Source organism: Rhipicephalus sanguineus, chromosome 10 (assembly GCF_013339695.2).
Source record: "Rhipicephalus sanguineus isolate Rsan-2018 chromosome 10, BIME_Rsan_1.4, whole genome shotgun sequence".
Lineage (NCBI taxonomy): Eukaryota > Metazoa > Arthropoda > Arachnida > Ixodida > Ixodidae > Rhipicephalus > Rhipicephalus sanguineus.
Genome location: NC_051185.1, coordinates 74,419,953 through 74,441,284, shown reverse-complemented (window position 1 = coordinate 74,441,284; position 21,332 = coordinate 74,419,953).

Sequence of the window (21,332 nt, the reverse complement as noted above, 5' to 3'; positions counted from 1 at the left end):
ATTGGGGCCGCATTTTGGTGGGGACGAAATGCATAGAGGGCCGTATATTTAGAATTAGGTGCACAGTAGGAAAAAATTGCGGTGGTCGAAACTATATAACCTATAAAACTGGTGTAACCGGGGTGATACAAACCTCAACCTCTCCACAGCAAGCCAGTTAAAACAGACATAACCTCCCGCCGCGTGCATCATAATCATATCGTTATTTCGGTACGTTATAACGCAGGTGTTATGAAAATAGGCCGTGGTTCGACACCCTCAACCAAGCTTGCGAGTGATAGCAACTGCTGCAGAAAGCACGCCGCGGCGGTGCCCTGCGCGTCGGCACCGCCGCACGGTAAGCAGTGGCACGCTGTCCACACTTCTGTGGGTTTTGTCGGCGCTGTAGTCACGTGTCATGAAGTTGGTGTCTCGAGGCGCGCGCGTCCGCCGGCTCAAGGGGGGAGGGGGGGCGATTCTTAAAAGGCAGAAGGATATGAAAATGAAAATTTGGTGTGGAGTGCACGAAAACTGTCTCTCAAGTGAGACACCTCAACCAATACACTCACGGGGGATTGGGGAATGAAGGGACAGTGAGAGTGAAAAGAGTATGGTAAAAGAAGAAAAAGAAAGGTGTGAGCGAAAAAAAAAGTGAGGCGGGGGGGGGGGGGAGGAGAATGGGCGTCCGAGACACCGTGGTGAGCGGCTAGAAAATTCTTTCGACTAGGCCAGCATCCTCGAGAAAAGCAAGCAGGGCCGCAAGGGCTGAGCGGCGACGGTCCACGCGGCCGGTGGGATGGAGCAAGTCCTGAAGGGTCGGACTGCCGTGTGCGATCCTTCAGTCATCTTGCATCATCTTGCATCAGTCGCCCGTCATTAACGATTTCTAACAAAGAAGTTTCGCTCCTAAAGGAAAGGGGTTAACAATAGATACGGAGAGATAGTGCCTTGGTTTGCACCGTTGACCGTGCGCATGTGCCGCGAGTGACGTAGTCCGGGTATATATGTTTTCTTCTGGCTTAATAAAGCCTTCAGTTGATAGTAGTGCTGGTGTTGTTCCCTCCCTCTGTGTCCCTGTCTTAGTTTGCGCTTAAAGCTTCTCAAGATGCCTATCTACTAACTTTCAGCATTATTATCAGCCTTATATCGGCTTACGCTTATATACTGAAGTATATTCACGCATGTCTCAGCGCATTCACGTTCATGAGCCACCTCGATATTTATTGGTCAGAGACGTAATTGTGAGGCTTGCCATGACTTCCCCCAGCAAACTCTTTCACGGAAAATTCTTGACAAAAATATCTCATGTGAGTCGAGTATTTCATAAAAATGTCCTTACTGGATTACTGATAACTTGTACTTGAAGGTTAAGACCAAGAGGTGTAGAGCACCAGTTATGTGAGATACTGGCATTAAAGAGCATTGACAGCAAGATAGAAAAAAGGTAGCTTTACGCTCACGGACGCATGAGTCGACTCACTCAGGCTAACTCAGATTCAAGTCAAGCCGTCTGAGTCCGATTGAGTCCGGCTGAGTAATATGTTGGTGAGTCTTAGTCTGAGTGAATCCGGTTGACAAAAATTTCAGTGAGTCTGAGTTCATTGAGTCCGGTTGAGAAAAATTTTGGTGAGTCTGAGTCCGAGTGAGCCCTAAAGGCAAAATATATTTCATCAGTGAGTCTGAGTGAGCTCCACACTTTTTTCTGACCTATGACGTAATTATTCGGTTCCTTTCGTTCAACTGTATTGATTATCGCCAACTTTGAGCAGAGCCGCAGGCCCTTCTATTTTGCGGGATCCGTCGCGTTAGCACTCTCCCCTAAAGTGTGAAAGAGCCAACAACAAAAGCTTGGAGGACGCCTGAGTTTCGCTTTCAAGATTAGAGCTCGATAGCTTAATCGGTCCGTGTTCGTATCGTCTTCCCAATCGCTAGCCTAGCTTCGCTTCTTGGCGGAAACCTAAACGGTGCCGCAAGCAAAGCCAAAGTGCGGACGCCATCCGGCTGCTATATCCACGCATGCGGCGCGACGAAACACCGCCACATGACGGGGCGATACCGTTAAAAAGCGCATCTGTGGGCCTTTTGCGCCATCTCGAGGGTGACTGATATTCAAGTTGATGAGGAACCTCCGATATGTGCGTACCACCAACGGTAAATGGCGTATGTGCAAATAGCTCGCTGTTAGTATGCTGGATGCTGTATGCGTGGTGGCCGAGCACCTAAACGCATCGCGCTACGGTACGAGGGGTCGCAGGTTCGGATCCCTGGTCCAACTCGAAACCGAAGAATATTTATTATTTCTTTATTTGTATCTATATACCTCGGATTTTCGTTCAGGGACAACGCTGATTTTTTTCCTCACAACCAACGACGACGACGCCGACACCGACACCGGAATTTTTGCGAAACGAGCTCTTTAACGCTGTCGCATTAAAAGGAGCGCAGAAGCGAACGGCGATCCCGCACGAATGGCCGGCGGCGCAACAGCGAGGAATCATGGGGGGAAAGCACGTGTCGGCAAGCGGTAGTTTTTACTCACTCCGCCTGGCGCCCTCGTAATAACACCGCTCGCTCTACGAAATGCATGCGGGAAAGTCCCCTTCCGTGAGGAAAAGCGAGACATTTCTGAGGAAAAGCCATCGTCTTGGGTCGTTTCGCGCTGCCCGACGATTTATCGAGTGCTGCGGCTATGTTTGTTGGATGTAGCCCTAGGTTTCTGCTATGCATTGAGGTTAAATCATCGTCGTGTTCGAAAATATTTCGTTATAAATGATGATTCGGTTTATCCCAGTTCGATGTAGTCGGGTATGGCTGTACTTCGCTGTTCGTAATTTGCCTTGTCCCGAAGTTTGGAAACGCTGTTTGGAAATTGGCCGCCATGTGAAGTGAGTTCATGTTCCTTCTTTCTTGAAATTGTGTCGTCTTCGCGAATCACCGATTTCAGACATTAGCTTAGGATGAGATATTCCCCTGCAGTGTGATGTCGCGACGGAAATAAACGCGAACAGTGCGGCATCTACGCGCTCTGTTGTTCGCATTTCTTTTCAAACAGTTGTAGCCTGCATGGTAATAAAAGAGCAACCATAGTCATCCATGACACAATCAAGGATAACTCTAGCTTATTGTTTTGCCACCAAGGACAGAGCGCGAAAAAAAAAAAAAACGCGCCACGCTGTTCAACGAAATGTGTTTTCAACTATGGCATTTTACACCGCATTCTGTGGTTATGAGTCTGCTCTTTAAGTAACGTAAGTTGCTTCATTGTATTCCTATAAAATTTTATTTCCAATGAAAATATGTTACACGGTTGCTAAAATGCTCTTTCTTTCTCTTTTTTGTCTTTTTTTCTATTGTATTGTCGTTTGTGTCATTTGATTTAAAAGAACATTTTTTTATTGTCTGCTTGTGTGCATTTCAGTATGCCGCATATTGGCCGAAGTGCATTTCTTGGAGGCCCCTGCTGGTCCAGCTGCTTTTAAGCCTCTTCTCCTAGCCTACATCATCTCCGGGATGAAAACTGAACGAAGTGTTATAGAAAAAAGCAAAAAATTCTCTCATTGAAATTTGGAATCCTCAGCATCATCACCACTACTTTTTTACTTCCACTACAGAAAAAACGGCTCTCAGTGATCTTCAATTTACACTCTTTTGCACCGGCTGAAACAAAGCATTCGCACCTCTTGTATATCTACGGACACGTCGTCGTTGGGGTGGGCCTTCCATCGCTTCGGGGTCTTCTCGTAGCCGCCGTTTCCTTTTCCATTCCCTAGTGTTGGGCTAACTGTTGCCTTCTTCCTTTTTAGTGGACCAGTGTTGAGTAGTGGTATTTACCCAATTTCTGTGACCCATACCTGTTTATGATGATGACAGTTTTGAGATAGGCCACACAAATTTCTGTGACCCATCTGTTTATGATGATGACAGTTTTGAGATAGGCCGCACAAATTTCTGTAACACATACCCGTTTGTTGGCTAACTGTTGTCTTCATTTTTAGTGAACCAGTGGGTAGCAGAGGGATTTACCTAGTTTCTCTGGCACATACCCATCTATTTTTCGAGATAGGGTGGGACACAATACGGCTAGCTTCAACAGCTCGCCATTAAAAACTAGTTAGCAAAAAGAACGCCCGGCTCTATACAGCAAGTACTTACTTGAACATTCTGGTAAAGTTACTGCGTCGCATTACAAAGCGCTTGGCTTCCCAGGACAATTGAACACCTCCAATAAGAAGTACATGGTGGTCAATCGTAAAATATTAAACAATCTGGGAAGCCACGCGATTTGTAGTGCGACACTGTAATTCTATCAGAATGTTCAAATAAATATCTGCTGTATATAACCGGGAGTCTTTTTTGGTGAATAGCTTTTTTTGTCAGATATAATTTTTTTCCTATATTGCCAATTCAGTTACGGCGGGCCACTGCTGTCACCGTCGAGAGATGGCGCTACGTGCGCATGTCCCCAAATCCTGGTCCTCGGGGGCGTGATTCCCGGCCACAGCGGCCGCATTTTGCTGGTAACGAAATGCGTGAGAACCGTGTACGTGAATTTCGGTGCATTTAAGAAGTCACAAGCGGTCAAAATACTCCCAAGAACCCCACTGCAGTTCACTTTATGATATTATTGTTGTCGTGGGAAATAAACCCCAGAAAGTAATTAACTAGAGTCAACATTTTCCTCAACGACGTGTATATGTGATTACTATAGAGGATCAAATTAAATGTAATGCCATATGTTCTCCGAATTCAGAAGAATCACGTTAAAGAACTGTAGCTTTTCGAAAACTGATTTTATTCAGGGGCTGTGCGAAGGAATGTTTTAATAAATGCAAGCGTTTTACTACGAACGCGTTTAATGCTCTTGGAAATCAGTGGGCGACGAGAAGTCCGAGAAGTATCTGTGTGCCACGCAGGTAGAAAAACTTAAAGTATGGCGTGATAAATGTGGTGCCACTCTTCGCCTAAGGGTGCGCTACTTCAGAGAAGATTTATTCTGAGTAATGGTAAGACGTATCGCGTTTAGATATTATAAACCAGGCAACATGACTGCGTACCTACTCGAGAAAGCTATCTACGAGGTTTGGAAAGGAAATCCAAATAGGAAACGCGAGTCTTAGTTTCCTTTTAAGAGACGTTTAAACAGCTAATGTTCTCGATTCCGGAAGTTCAAGGCATTGTGGTCTTATTAGGTAGCCATGCATCGATGCAGAATCTGCGTGAAGGTTCTCATTGTGGCCGTACTAGGCAAACTATTCTGTGTGAAAACACCTGCAAAGTGAAATGCGTCGATTTAGCATAGCTCTGTATAATTAAACAAACACAGGTACTCGAGCTTAGCTTTTTGTCACGAAACCGCGTATTAGGACTTTGAGACGTAGACCTTCACGAGCAAGTTTGGGCACTATGCTTCTACGAGGTTTAGGTCATGTTGTTTGATATTCGACGGCAGACAAAGCAACCATCCGCGAAGAGGCAAACAGACGGTGTCATTATATATTTTGATTTTGAGCTATGAAATTCGCAAGCATATCAGTACACTACCGAAAATGTCGCCGACCGCGCCCTAGCCTTCACGTGATTCGTAAGAAGGGCCAATTGTCTGAAATCGTAACGCTGATCTGCGTCCACCGTATCCGATGTTCTAGCCGCTGACATGATTGCCAACTTTTCTTATTTTACCCAGGCACATTATAGGCATCTTTATGATGAAAGTAAGAATATTTGTACTGTTTGAAATATGCACCTCACATCAGCAGAAATTCGGACAAGTTGCTTACTTATTATAATCTGAAACGTAAAAACGTTGTAGTCTCTTTTGTGTACGCTGCTCGCTGGATCACTCTTTGTACAATTTATCTATGGGAAAGTGCCACAGTAGATAACATACTCTCAAAAGAATGCAAGTGACCTCTTTAACAGGGTTGCCTCTTCAGATTGACGCATCAAATGTTTTCACTGGCAGACCCGCGCGTACGTATTCGGCCGAAACGCAAAAAAAAAACACATCTCTCAAGGCTATGTTTCAATGATACAAGCTCCATGAAAATATTGTGGAGCTAAGACCAGCTGCCACGCTGTACGCACGAGCTTTGCAGAACGCCAGCTGTTTGATCTGGCGAAGCATCATTGGGCTACATTTCTAGCTTGTATCGAGCGAAAGATACAATATAACTCAAGGTTGAAATACGCATGTTGACCTTCACAGAACCCTCATATGCTTGAACAAGAGCAGCTATCCTGTGTTCCTAATAACCAAAACGCCGTCATAAGCTCTTCCAACTGGCATTCATATCCCGTATTCCAAGCAGGCTCTGCGGCATTATCGTGCTTTTCTAAATTCTTAAAGTGGTGAGTATTTCAGTTTAGGTTCGAGCTTGCGGTGCATCCGTGTCTCTTATGTAAATTCACAGTATAAACGCTTTTCCAATAGCCCACCGTCGTAGAACAAAATTTTGGTTCTTGCCATTGGAAAGTATTCTAACAGCCGAGGGCGAAATGCAGAGAACAGCTATGTGCTTAATAAGAACTTGTTGTTGGGCGAGTTGGTGAGTACTTAACATCGTGGTTTAGCGCTAAAGAAAGACAGACACATGTGAGAGACAGGACAGGCGCTACTAACAACTGGTTTATTGCAAGGGTTGCAATGGAATAAATACCACACTGGTGCGCAGACGTGACGAACGCGTAACAAGACGTCACCACTTATCAGGCTACAGGCATGTGGCATCAAAAAGCTTAATCTCATTTCTATACAAGCAGATAGATGTGTCGCTAACACAGTTAGTACCTTTTTTCTTTATATGATACGCCTCCCAGAGTTCGCGGGCTGATTTGTTCCAGCTTCTTCCTAGAATCTTAGCCTCTCGAAATATCGGCTCACACATGCATTTTCGGCAGTGGGACGAAAGATGGGCCCCATCTACTTTCTTTAGATTTTGCGCATGCTCCCTTAACCGGTCATTAAGGCATCGGCCTGTTTGCCCTATGTACGACTTACCGCAAGACAGCGGTATGTCATAGACCACTCCTTGCACGCACTTCACAAAGGGCGAGGCATGCTTCTTTGAGCACCCTTTATTCTTGCAGCCCACCTTTGTTGTGCGAGGGCACAGCTGTGCAAGCTTGTTGGGCGCCGAAAAAACAAGCGGGACCCCATGCCTATTGGCAACCTTCTTCAGGTTGTGCGAAACCTTGTGCACATACGGCACCACTTCAGGTTTCTTCCCCGGTGCTCCCTCATCCGCTGTTTTTCGCTTGGCGCTGCCCTTCAGTTTTCGGAGTAGGGCCTCAGCCACCGCCACCAAGACCGGTCGAGGGAAACCCGCGGACAATAGTCTCTCCAATTGTTTCACAAAGGCCGCTTCTACGACATGTGAACACGACTTTCGCAAGGCCGATTCCAGGCAGGATATAGCGATGCCCCTCTTAACAAGCTTTGAGTGGGCTGAGTCATAGGGTAAGAGTTCCTTTCGTGCCCTAGGGGAATACATCCAACATGTGTGACTCTTACAAAAGCGCAAATTAAGATCTAAAAACTGCAACATGTTACTTTGGGGCAGCTCTCGCGTGAACGATAAGCCTTTTCCATGCTGTTTAAAAAGGTTGATGACTAGGTCCACCTGGTCTCGGTACGGCACTGTGCTACTGTCGCTTAAAATAATCAAAAAATCGTCCATGTACCTAAAAACTTTTTTAACCTTATGGCTTAGAACCTGCTCAAGGCATTGGTCAATGTTAGCGAGAAAAATGTTGCATAAAATTGGCGCCACGCACGACCCGATGCAAATTCCCTTGTCTTGCAAAAAATGTTGCTCATTAAAAGAAATAAAAGTGTTCCTGAGATAAACGTCTAAAAGGGTTAAAAAATTCTCTACCGTGAGACCTGCGCTGTTTTGAAAGGGAATTACACCATTCTCTTCTATGCACGCTCGCACGGCATTAAAGAGGTGGGCATGGGGGACGGAATAGAATAAGTCTTCAACATCAATAGAAAAGGCTTTGCCAGAGCACTCGTTATCCTGAAGGAACTTTACAACCTCATCAGAATTTCGGGTATAGAAGGGATCCTTTATCTGGAGGCTGGTAAGTGTACGTAAAAGGAATCTCACATGTGTCTGTCTTTCTTTAGCGCTAAACCACGATGTTAAGTACTCACCAACTCGCCCAACAACAAGTTCTTATTAAGTATATTTCTAGTACAACGGGCCCGTCTATATGTGTTCCTTCTGTGCCTCCGTTAGCGTGGATGAACGTCGATGCGCTCGTCACAAGGACCGTGACAACCACTTGTCGAAATAGGCTCATCGGACTGTGTCTTCGAAAGGGCGTGATCCCAGAAGAAGTAAGTGCCATATTTGGAACTGTTCCTCCGTCATGGGCCCATGTGAAACGTGTGAGCAAGATACTCCGTTCGGAACTGTCCCGCCAAGTTCGTCTGTTTAATGACTGGCTTCGGGTGCTCTGTTTTTCGCATGACCCGCCGTGGAGGGCGGAAATCAAACTCTGTCGCATTAGAAAACTTATAGCACGCCTGACAGAATCTTTGTGGCAAGTGTATCTTAGGCATTTCCTTGAATATTCGAAGCGAATGAAAAATCATGTCTCTAAAGGTGGTTTTTTTGTAATTGGAGACGCCACCATCCCTGATAACATTGCCAGCTTGTTGAAGAAGGGTCCCAAATACAGTTTAGAACCCAGTATTCCCGCGCATGAACTTGCAGCGTTCAACCGAAACATCGCAAAGAAAGCCCCCAGTGAAAGCCAGGAGCGGTGCCTGCTGGAAGGTGTAGACAGCCTTCTAAAGGTCACTCATGGACATACAAACTGTCACACGAATAAGCGCCTAGATAATGTGGTAGCGTATTTTAGAGACAATGATTTGTGTTTGCTACAGGCCGATAAAGACGGCGGGTTTGTTGTGTTACCGCATGGAGTGTACAATGAAAAAGCCATTCAGGCATTAAACAAAAACTTCACTCCCATCAAAACGAGTGTGTCAAAAGCAAAAGCTAGCGTAGTGAAGCTTTGTAAAAGTTTAAATCTCGAAAAACTAGCTAAAGAAATAAAGGAAAGTAAAGGTAACACGTTGACAGTCTTTTTCAGTGCAAAAACGCACAAACCGGAAGTGCCGTTCAGGACGATCGTAAGTGAGCGAGGCACCTGGCAACAAAATGTTAGTCAATTCCTTTTACGTACACTTACCAGCCTCCAGATAAAGGATCCCTTCTATACCCGAAATTCTGATGAGGTTGTAAAGTTCCTTCAGGATAACGAGTGCTCTGGCAAAGCCTTTTCTATTGATGTTGAAGACTTATTCTATTCCGTCCCCCATGCCCACCTCTTTAATGCCGTGCGAGCGTGCATAGAAGAGAATGGTGTAATTCCCTTTCAAAACAGCGCAGGTCTCACGGTAGAGAATTTTTTAACCCTTTTAGACGTTTATCTCAGGAACACTTTTATTTCTTTTAATGAGCAACATTTTTTGCAAGACAAGGGAATTTGCATCGGGTCGTGCGTGGCGCCAATTTTATGCAACATTTTTCTCGCTAACATTGACCAATGCCTTGAGCAGGTTCTAAGCCATAAGGTTAAAAAAGTTTTTAGGTACATGGACGATTTTTTGATTATTTTAAGCGACAGTAGCACAGTGCCGTACCGAGACCAGGTGGACCTAGTCATCAACCTTTTTAAACAGCATGGAAAAGGCTTATCGTTCACGCGAGAGCTGCCCCAAAGTAACATGTTGCAGTTTTTAGATCTTAATTTGCGCTTTTGTAAGAGTCACACATGTTGGATGTATTCCCCTAGGGCACGAAAGGAACTCTTACCCTATGACTCAGCCCACTCAAAGCTTGTTAAGAGGGGCATCGCTATATCCTGCCTGGAATCGGCCTTGCGAAAGTCGTGTTCACATGTCGTAGAAGCGGCCTTTGTGAAACAATTGGAGAGACTATTGTCCGCGGGTTTCCCTCGACCGGTCTTGGTGGCGGTGGCTGAGGCCCTACTCCGAAAACTGAAGGGCAGCGCCAAGCGAAAAACAGCGGATGAGGGAGCACCGGGGAAGAAACCTGAAGTGGTGCCGTATGTGCACAAGGTTTCGCACAACCTGAAGAAGGTTGCCAATAGGCATGGGGTCCCGCTTGTTTTTTCGGCGCCCAACAAGCTTGCACAGCTGTGCCCTCGCACAACAAAGGTGGGCTGCAAGAATAAAGGGTGCTCAAAGAAGCATGCCTCGCCCTTTGTGAAGTGCGTGCAAGGAGTGGTCTATGACATACCGCTGTCTTGCGGTAAGTCGTACATAGGGCAAACAGGCCGATGCCTTAATGACCGGTTAAGGGAGCATGCGCAAAATCTAAAGAAAGTAGATGGGGCCCATCTTTCGTCCCACTGCCGAAAATGCATGTGTGAGCCGATATTTCGAGAGGCTAAGATTCTAGGAAGAAGCTGGAACAAATCAGCCCGCGAACTCTGGGAGGCGTATCATATAAAGAAAAAAGGTACTAACTGTGTTAGCGACACATCTATCTGCTTGTATAGAAATGAGATTAAGCTTTTTGATGCCACATGCCTGTAGCCTGATAAGTGGTGACGTCTTGTTACGCGTTCGTCACGTCTGCGCACCAGTGTGGTATTTATTCCATTGCAACCCTTGCAATAAACCAGTTGTTAGTAGCGCCTGTCCTGTCTCTCACATGTGTCTGTCTTTCTTTAGCGCTAAACCACGATGTTAAGCTATGTGCTTATACTTCGGTGCATTTTAAAGAACCGCTTGAGGCCGAAATTAATCCGGAGAGCCCTACTATGCGTGCCTTATCATTATACGATGGTATTGGCGCGTAAGTACTCGCAATCGTCATTATCAAAGTTACATAATAAAAACCGATAACGAGTATGTGCCACGTTTATTATTACTAGCGGTTTGCAGTACAAAATTCCGCGAGTGCTTTTTTATTGTGACAGCATTTTGACACGTTCTGTGGGCTTATAACAAAAATTTACTAGCTAACCTGAATTACGTTGTGCCGCGGATATTACATACAGGACACATCAAAGTAAGCATTTGGAAAATAACATTTTCGTTAATCAGCTCCTAAAATAATTTCTCTAGCGCGTATAATACAACCTATATGAAATGACGCCAGTGGTAGCGCTAGGTACATCCGCTTGTGATAAATATTAGAACTTGTAACAAGTCTTAATTATTCCGCTCTTCAAGTTTCTTCTTTAACAAAGCTGTCTTTGCACTCGAACTCAAATATGACTGGAATCACGACGCGTTTTGTGGCAATTAAAGTAGATATCTCGAGATTGACATCCTCGGAACTTTTTCCATATGTATGATACTTTCGTTATCTGACGCTGCCATTACTATTTTGATTACAATATGGGTCATAAAAGAAAAAAAAAACAGAAGTTTACTTGATTATGGAGGTATTCACTTTGGTCTTTGGCGAAATAAAGTGTTCTTTTACTGGCGTTATTATCTGAGTAAATAAATTTCGCCCACCTGCGACGGGTGACTGAAAAAAGGGTACGACATGACGAACAGCCCACAAGCACACCACGGACGCTTCAGGGAAAGTACCAGCCAGGCTTAGTGTGAAAGCTGCTTTACTGTGAAAGTTACACAAACCCAGCTTGACCGATTTGGTTACGAATGGTGCAGACATGTGAAGTGCGCACGTATCATCTGGAACAGTTTTAAATTTATTGTACGTACCAGACTATATTAAAGCACTAGAGAGCGCTTCACGAGGATAAATTCGCGATAGCAACTGTAATTATGTGAGCGATATTATGTTAATTGTATATTCGGTCAATTTATCATACGCTCGCTGTGGAGGAGCGCATACAGACGGGTTCACTTGCACTATCTTCCACAGGTTTGTAAGATAAATAATTTATCTTCATTTTAACTCGTCTTGACATGTGTGAATGTGAACCAATAAAAATGGGTTTGACACGGTGACTTCAATATGAACCAAGCTGCAATGCACATATTCTGTAAGAATATTCGCTATTATTGACAAAATAAGACCAATATTATTTATTAGGACGAGACAGAGTCATGGAACTGATGGTTATAAGTTAAGTAACTGGTTCAGTAATGCACTTCGCAAGGTCGAGGAATAAGGCCACGAAAACAAAAACGAGCGAAGATGATGAACTGTTTATTACATGAAGCACTTGGAAACCATTGCACTGGCTCTTGAAAGGCACAAGCCTTTCAAGAGCCAGTATGGATAAGGGAAAAAACAAAACAAACTCTGACTCGCATTTCTATTATGTTTTAAGAACAGTGTGTAAAATAACCCAAAATACCACGTTCGAGCGCTGGGTTAGAAAAATCTAGCAATCGAACACAACCAAGTAAGTGAAGGGGGTGCCTGGAAGACTAGGCAACAATCACATTATTGTCAGAAGGGATATATAACATTTCTATAAAGGAAGGGCGACTGATGACTACTTTAGCAAAAATTGCTCGTTATTATTCATGTCATGTGCATCCACCACAAGGCGCGCACACTTGCCTCTATGGTGATTTAAAATTCTTTTTCTTCAGTGACCCACAACCACAATGCCTACAATGCATAGCAAGAAGCGATGCGGCAATTTTGATTACAACCACCAGATGTATTCAATCTACTTAGTGTCGCGTAGCGTTCATCTTGCATGTTGGTCCCTGCCACCATAGTTAATTTTCATATTACTAACGCAAGTCAGCCACATCGCTGAACTTTTCGAATTCGCCATCGCCATGCTTAGGCTATCTCTAAATCGGAGCACTTCTGTAATAGACACTTGTTGCTATACAAAAAAAAACTGCATAGACAAAGCTTAACTTGTGAAGTAGAGCACGGAACAAGACAGAACTTGGAAGAAACGATTCGACATGACCACAGCGGCACTTGCGACTAGTTTATTTCGAAAAAATACGGGTAATATACATACACGCAAGCGTACCACGTGCAACATTGGTTTTCACTAATACGAAGCTCTTCCAAAAATGAAACTTCTCATTCGATAAGTGCAACTGCTGGTTGGCTAATACAGCTGTCTTTTCCTTTATTGATATGAAATGCTTCGATTATTTCTCTTGTCAGCTGATTCCTATGATTGTAAAGCATTTATATTGCGCTGTTGCTGAGCTCTGGTTAAGAGGAGCATGTACTGCACGGATTAGCGCAAAACTATGTTCATGATTTGCGCACCGGCTTTCAGACGATGCAGCTTGAAACAAGGATGCCGAAGAAAAAAGATATGTTGGACTGCCTTACGGCACAAAGTAGCGCGTAGTATAGGGAATGTAGGTAGCGGTCAGCGTCAGATTTACACGTGGTACGCTAATCCTTATGTGTATTAGGCATGTTTTTCTTTTCTTCGGAATAAGCTGGCAGCGTGTGCAGCGGTGGTCCTGTCGAATCTTTTTCTCCTTTTTTGTCGTGTCTTTATGCACTGCTTCACACGTTAGGAGTAGCTGTGAAAAATTCGCCCAGTTTTCAACTTCGCTGAACTCCGTAGACTAAATAATAAAATGACCAAACCATTTTTAAAAAGCTATACGGAGCCGAGTTTTATATGTAAGTTCAAGCTTCTCAGGAAACTCTCTGCGCGCTCATTCATGTTCCCATAGTTCAACGGAAATGCACGCAATAGGAACTCTCAACCCTTCGTAAAGATGCGTACCTATGTTTCTTCTCGCTTCTATCCGTCCTTTGCCCTAGTTCTTCGTACATCATGTTCTTTATGTAGTTCCCAAGCTTACATGTGCGAATGTATTACTAAACTAATTATGTGAGAAAGTTAATGGGCGCGTTGTTTAGTCGTCACAATGGTTTAACCAACCTGTGTGATAAAGGGACAGCTTTTATTTCAGATTTGCTGGAGAACATCATCCGATCACTAAGGCATGCTGGAGCAGCACTTTATGCTGGTTCAAGCTAGTACTACAGAATGCTTGGAACACTTTGTATTTACTTTACCGTGAGCCTGGTTGCTGTATTGGCAGCAGCTGTAATCCAAGATGTGTGGAAAGTTCTCAAAAGGATACTGCGCCGCGACTTACCACCAGGACCTCGTGGCTTTCCATTCCTGGGCTACCTGCCTTTCATTCTCAAGGATGGGCACTGGGAGGTCGACGCGCTCAGGAAGAAATACGGCAATATGTTTGGGTAAGTTTCACAACAGTAAGGCAAGATCATCCGTAAAGTATTCCTAGCACTCTGCATAAGTGCAGTTCAGCAAAGGAGTGGGGCAGGCTGGAAGGACGCAGGCGCACGTTTCGTTTCTGAAGGAGCCACAAAAGAGGATGGTGGTGGTGGAAAACTTTATTCATTATTAAAGGTAGGAAAACCAGAATAAGGCCAGGGGTAGAATGGGAAAGAGCCGGCAGGACGGTCCCTATTCCAGGACTCCAGTGATCCTGGCTACACGCTCCGACTGGTCGCTCGGCCAGGACTGGTGTTCCTAACAGGATAATATCAGTGCTACTCCAATACATAATAAATACACTAAAATACATAATAAATACGCTATAACAACGGGTCAACACAATATACAATATTTACAGCCCAGCAGTGGAGGCCGGCTGAAAAGCTCTTGTAGAGCGTTTTCGCGCAAAGGCGCTTGCGCCACAAAACCCCACTAATCAATCAATCAAGGCTACTCCACAGTGGCAGGGAATTGTATTTGTTCAAACGTTTGTAGTTATATAGGCCAGATTATTTTACTTTGCTGCCCACGCTTACAGTAAAAATATATCATCTTGACCCCACTTATCAACCGTCGGCTGAACGCGCTCAAGCACTGCTGTGTTCGTTACGGCGCAGCTGATGAGTAGCGAACACTGGCGGCAAGCACACAATAAGGACGAGCCAGATGCTGTAGTGATTGTTCGTTAAATCTTTGCCGCAGCCCTCAGTCAATGATGCCTGCCCTCTAAGAGTTAAAAATTATGCAGTATACACATGTGAAGCGGCTGTGTCTAATGAACGTCATAATAACATTGAAGAACGTTTAAAGCCTGAAAATTTTCTTATTAACGTGAAAATTTGGGCGAGCTGGTGATGCATGGTGGACCACAGCGCCACAACCGAGACGAGGACCATAACAAGAAGTACATACAAGGCGCTGACTTTCAACTAGGTTATTTTCTTTTCTTCTTATCGTCCTCGTCTCGGTTGTTGCGCTGTGGTCTACCATAAATTCTTTAGACTGACTAATATCGCTGACATCAAGAATATCTTTCGGCTCACAACATCCGTGAACCTGGGCGGTAAGGATAACTAATAAAACATGTTGCATTTCTACTATGTAGTTTTGTAGTGCTTATAGTAAGTGATGGCATGCGCAGTGAAAATATAACCACTATTACTATGCAGGCTCCACCTTGGATCACGTTATGTCGTGTTCCTGTGCGATTACGGCTCCGTGAAGGAAGCTTTGTCGCAAAGTGCCCTCCTATTCAGACCTGCTGAGTTCCCACTCTCTTCAAATCCCCATGAAAGTAAGTGTGGCTGAACTGGTGTCAAACGCGGCGGAAAATGCGAACTTATTTGTTGTTCTCATCACATATCCTTGTATCATTCAATAACGGAATTCGCACTCGTTAACTTAGCCGCACGGGCATAGTAGCTGATCTCTGGAAATGCGAGACTATGCTGGTCAAACATTCGTCATTGCGGAAAATGAAATGCTTTCTTGCGGATCATTTAAAAATTGGTTTCTCAAGGTAGGCTGCCACACCTCTTCCCAGCGTTGTCAGCGAACCTTCGACATGTCGACGTGGATCGTATGCATACAAATGATGAACTATAACAATGGCAGTGCAGCTCAAGGCTGGGCCGTCACCTAGAAGTCGCTTCGGGGATGTGACCCTGCGACAGAAATGACAGAATAAGAGGGAGAGTAGCTACAAAGGAAGTGGAGCTATCCGGAAGAACATCTTGATGTAACTGGAATAAGCGAGGCGATTGCCATAAAAGAAAGCTTTAGGCTTGCATCCCAAAGCAAAAATTTGACTTGATGAGGGCCATCGCTTCCGTCATCCTTTAGAAGAAAAGTGAACCATACTGTAAGTTTGATTACGCCAAACCTATAAAGACTAAAATGTTTGCTACTTTTTAACTGGGTTTCATTTTTTTTCTCGGCACACTTTGTAGGGATGCTAAAAATAAAGACGTGTCGCTTCCAGTATACAGCCACCACTTTAAGAATCAGTGTGCTCGACTCGGAGAATGTTGATGCCTTGGGAAAGCATGTGATGGTACACGGACAGTTGCTCGTTAAGTCGATGTTGTTGCTTCAGTTTTAAAGAGGCGACCTCCCCTGCCCGCTGCTCATGTGCGTGTTAGCCAACTGTTTATACGCAAAGCTTGTTATTCATCGTACAGGTACTGAAGAAGGCGAACCAAACGACAGCAATTTGAATAGCTTGCTACGCAGTTATTCGTATGTGTTTTTTTGCGAATATTGCTAAGATGTGTATAAGTGAAGATACATGATACACCTGAAACTTAACAATCTTTTAAAGAAGCAGTTGTTTATATAAAAAAATGAAGCCCAGGAAGTTCATTTGAAATTATTACTGTGTAAACTAAGCCCTCTTACAAAAGAAAGATCGATTTATTGTGCAGTGTTATTATCTATTCAGGTTTGATTACGCTAAACGGAGCAACCTGGCAAGAACAGCGTCGTTTCTTTTTGAAGATGTTCAAGAAGCTTGGCGCAGGAACTACTGTTATGGAGGCACACGTGCAGGTGACGTTGATTATTTGATACTTATTAAAGTTGGCAGCGCTTTTCAACTGACAGAAATTGCGCAAAAACAAATGTACATGGATTTAAACGTGCGTTTAAAGGTTCAAAAATGTCAAAATTTGAATAGTGTCCCATCAGCACATTGCGTACTTCAGTAAAAAATCGCTGTTCTGCCTGCAAAACTGTTAAGTTTATTTTAGTTACAGTAGCTCTTGCACTATGTTTTATTGTAGGTCGTTTTACAAAACACATCTAGCGCTAATACTTGGACGGCTAGCATTGGGAAAGTGTTTTAGTTCTGTTGCTTCGATGACATAAGTATCAAAAATTCACTTCTGCATCTGTAGGTATGTTTGCGCTGAATCAAACCGCGTTATTTTCAGCGATGTATTCATCGTGTGCTAATTTTGGCCGACTGATAAAGAAAACCCTCTAAATATCAAAAATGCGAAGTCACTACGCTACTACCCTCATAAGCCTCTTGCCAGCACACGGTCAGCCTCTCGCGCGGAGCAAGAGACAACATTCCGTGCCTTGACAATGGTAGAGTGTACTACATGGGGGAGCGGGTCCACACAAGGCTACCCACTGAGACATTTTTAACGAAAATCCAGAAACGCCACCATCGCCTTCACCTGAAGGTTGCCATAGTTACCACCAGTGTTGCCATGGTGGCGGCCGTGCGCGGCCGCCGTCGCCGCCGGCAGTGTAGCAATCGCGTCTCAAGCGTAGCCCGAAGCTAGAGGGAACTATAGTTCTGACCCAACAGGCGTGTGGAGCTATTCTAGTTCACTATACCTGCAGCGTTGCTGCACCGTTCGTGCAAGGCCGTGGACGACGTCGCACTTTGTTTCAGGAATAATTCAGTTAAAGGAAGGCAGCACGTTTATTTCGCTAAATATTCTGCTTGAAGCTAATACCGATAGTGTTACCCTTATTTCGTTCCATTGTTTGTTCGCACCAACAATTTTAAAAGAAAAAAAAAACACGGCTGATCCATCTGTCATAGAAATCTGTATAACACTAAAGGAAATTGTGTCTTCCCAGACGTAGTTGAGCGTTTTTTGTGCTTTGTTTCGGCACAAGGGCGAAGGAATGAATGTAATAGCAACAAATTGTAATGTCGCGCGAAGAACGGCAAGAAGCTCGAAACTCGCAACCAGCTGCTCGAGCAGAAAGGACGCACGGAAAGAACATACACAGGATGAACGCGAACTAACAACTGTCACAGCTCGACAGTTAAAGCCCGCTGCTCAAACACAAAGCAGGAAGCACTAAACTAACGCACAAGTATACAGGATGAGCGCGAACTAACTGTTACATCTGTAACTTGTATATTGTCATGGGGTCGTGACGTCGACGAAGGCGGCAGTCGGCGTGTCGAAGATGAAACTCTTTATGTGGCCGGGAAACAGAAAGTCAGACTACAGCAATACGCACCGCACACTGATAGCGGCGAACAGAGCGTCGGCCGTCGTTAAACTGACAAGCGGTGAAGCGTGTCGCCATTTATACAGGGACCGTCGAATATTCCAGCGTTATCGCTGGTTGTCGCGCAAGCTCTAGAATAACCTCGAGTGTTCGCGTCTTGCGCGCAGTCTTAACAAAACGATCTACAATAATCGCGAAGCTTCTCGAACAATGAGGCGTGGTTGGCGCTGAGCTTTGCTGACAGTCTTTGTGGGCGAAAACTGAAAACAGCAAAAGTGATGATAAGAAACGCCCGTGGCAATGTGTGTTAGCAGCGCACTCCTTTCGCAAAAGCGACTGCTGCAGTGTGCGAACTGACCTTCGTGCTCTCTGTAACTTCAACGCAAGGTTGCGGTGAGAGCACAAGAAGTGCAAACCAACCCCTCACCACGAGATAAGCGCGCGCTCGAGTGACCACGCCCTGTGGAGGCGCGCGCGCATCGCAACGCGCGGGGCGATGACTTTTAAAGCGCGCCTTTCGAGCCATCCGCGCCATCTCGCTAGTGATAACGAAAACACGTTGATGTGCCATCGATCTCTGAGTACCGCCAGCGGTAAGTGGTGTACATAAATAGCTCGCCGTTGTTATGCTTAAAGAGGTGCCGTCTGATGTCGAGTTGGTTCGCGCCGCGCGCAGCGGAGCGAGGGGTCGTAGATTCGACTCCCGATGACAGAACTTTTAGGGGCGAAGCTCCTTAGAGTGTGGGTCTGTCCCTCCTCTGTAGTATGCAGGAGTAGTAGGTAGCCACCTCTAGTTCTTGGAGGGTTCACTAGATGGCGCTGTCGTATCCACCTCAAGTTCTCAGAAAGATCCCTGGATGGCGCGGAGGCGCTCGCTGCGTTGCAGGTGCGTGCTCTAGTCCCCCCCTCTCTCGCCTCGCGACGCCGACACAGGCAGCGTCTGCTAGCTAGTTTCCTGATTGAAAAAAGCTACTGCTTGTGCTGCACAACCGTTCACTGACCACCCCGCATATATAGGCACCGGATTTTGACCTCCAAGGTAGTGCCTGTGTGAGATTTCTCCTGTGCGTGATTAAACAATAAAAATTCACAGCGTAAATGTAAAATTAAAGTGAGCTGCAAGTCGCCATGACTCTCATCGACCCTTCAGTGTAAACGCGCCCGATCTCACGTCGTTGATGATATACTGGGCAGAATTCACGGAAGATTCACATATGGCACGTGTCATTGGTGGAAGGCAATCGTTCGATTTAGTGGGGTGACGTACCCTAGGGGGACCGTTGTAATGAAGGGACCACGTGAACCAACAGTACAATAAAAGTTTGATGTTTAATATATATACGGTGTTTCTCACGTGTTTACTTCATCATATACTGGGCGAATTACTCGGAGTATTCACAGTTTACCGATGATTCCCTCCGGAGCTTCGCCCCACTCATCATCATTCAACCCGTGGATATGCTGTAGATTTTTTTCTAGTCTTTTCCTTTGACATCTCTTAGTGTAAATTTTACGTCATGTCCGTGACGGAAATGTGGAGCCGTGGTGGACCCCGGCATAAAACACTTACGTTACAAACAGGAACACATTCATCTCTTTGCATATCGCAACCTTCACAATAGCAACTACCTGGGGGCTTCGGTGTCTCGAATAATCATATGGGTCACTTCTTCATAAGTGCCTGGAAGGCAACGAAACGGCAGACGCCGTTGCCCGGCTACTCACTCTCCGGGCAACGCCTTCAGACCCTTGCGGAATGGCTCGCAAACGCGATCCGGCCCTCATGTTTCAAGCAATTGCTCAGTTACACCAATTCGGCCGCATAATTTATCCTAAACCCAGTAAGGGTCTTACAAAGGCAGAGGAAAGCGCGCTCATCTGTCACACTGCTGTGCCCTGCAGTTCCTTGAACCTCAAGGAATTCAAGGCAGGTTCAAGACTCCTTGAACCTGCCTGCACAGGAAAATGCCCGCGCTGTGCGGAGAAGCCTTCGCACGTCTTCCGCATGGTGTGGCCATGCCAGTCAACCCCGAACCTCGTCCCAAAACCAAATCCCACCGGGAGGACTGGGAGGCAGCCCTGCTGGGCTGTTCCGACTAAGCGACGTAGAAGGCCCTGGTCGATTTTGTCTGAGCAGCGGTGGTCACCAGCAGACTCCTGTAATGAGGAACCCACCTATGTTTGGGAGGGATAGCCCCCTCCGGGCCACCTCCAACTTCCTCCCTGTAATATACCTGTAATAAAGTTTTTAGGCAAGCAATATGCGCCTCAGTATTTCAGCAGCAGCTATTTTATAATAAATCACTTGCAGCCCTGCCATTGGTCAGAAGAATGCAGTATTGCTAAGTACTAAACTTCCTTACGTTTCTTTTCTTTACTTTGTTAATATGATCACTTCGCGTACATGTCACACACGTAGACCACCCGACGTACCATTCTTCTAATTCAAATCTCTACATGTCTTAGCAATTATACAATGATTGCTGTTTGCCCTGTCTACTGCCATGTTGCATTAACGATATTATTCTACTCGCCTTCATTAAGCAAGTTTCATAGCCGTGGCCCTAGCGATGAAAAAAATTAATATGAGGAGATTATACCGAGATGTCTGAGACTGACGTAATCAGTTTCTTAAATCACAATCATTTTTAAATAGGCTTTAAGTATGAAAAGTGTGCTGCGTCTACTAGAAATTTTTATCACCACGTGCCTGGCGCAAATAGCCTTAGTCGCTTTTGAGCCTCTACGCACAACGTAACAAAACTAACAAGATTTCGTCGAGGTAGGCGATCGCGCACTTCAGGTGTGCCATAGACGAAATTCGCTTCCACTCTTCCGGGTGGTTGAAATAGAGCCATTCTCTTGATGCGAGGTGCGTCGGGACATTCTTGCCAGGAAGAGTCATTCAATAAGTGCACTGTATACCTCTCCACACCTAAAGGCAAAAATGTCGTCACATGGATAGATTTTAGAGGGTCCCTGAAACGATTTTTACAGCGAGAGCTGTTATGAGATCATTTCACCGGCCGTTTTTGGCGCCGTAGTTGTGCGCCGCCGCCGCCGCCGCCGGTGTCCGTAACCAGTATCGCTCGAAATAAAAAAAAAACGAAATAAGAAAAAATTCCAGGGTGGAACGAGGTTCGAACCTGAGCCCTCTGCGTGTG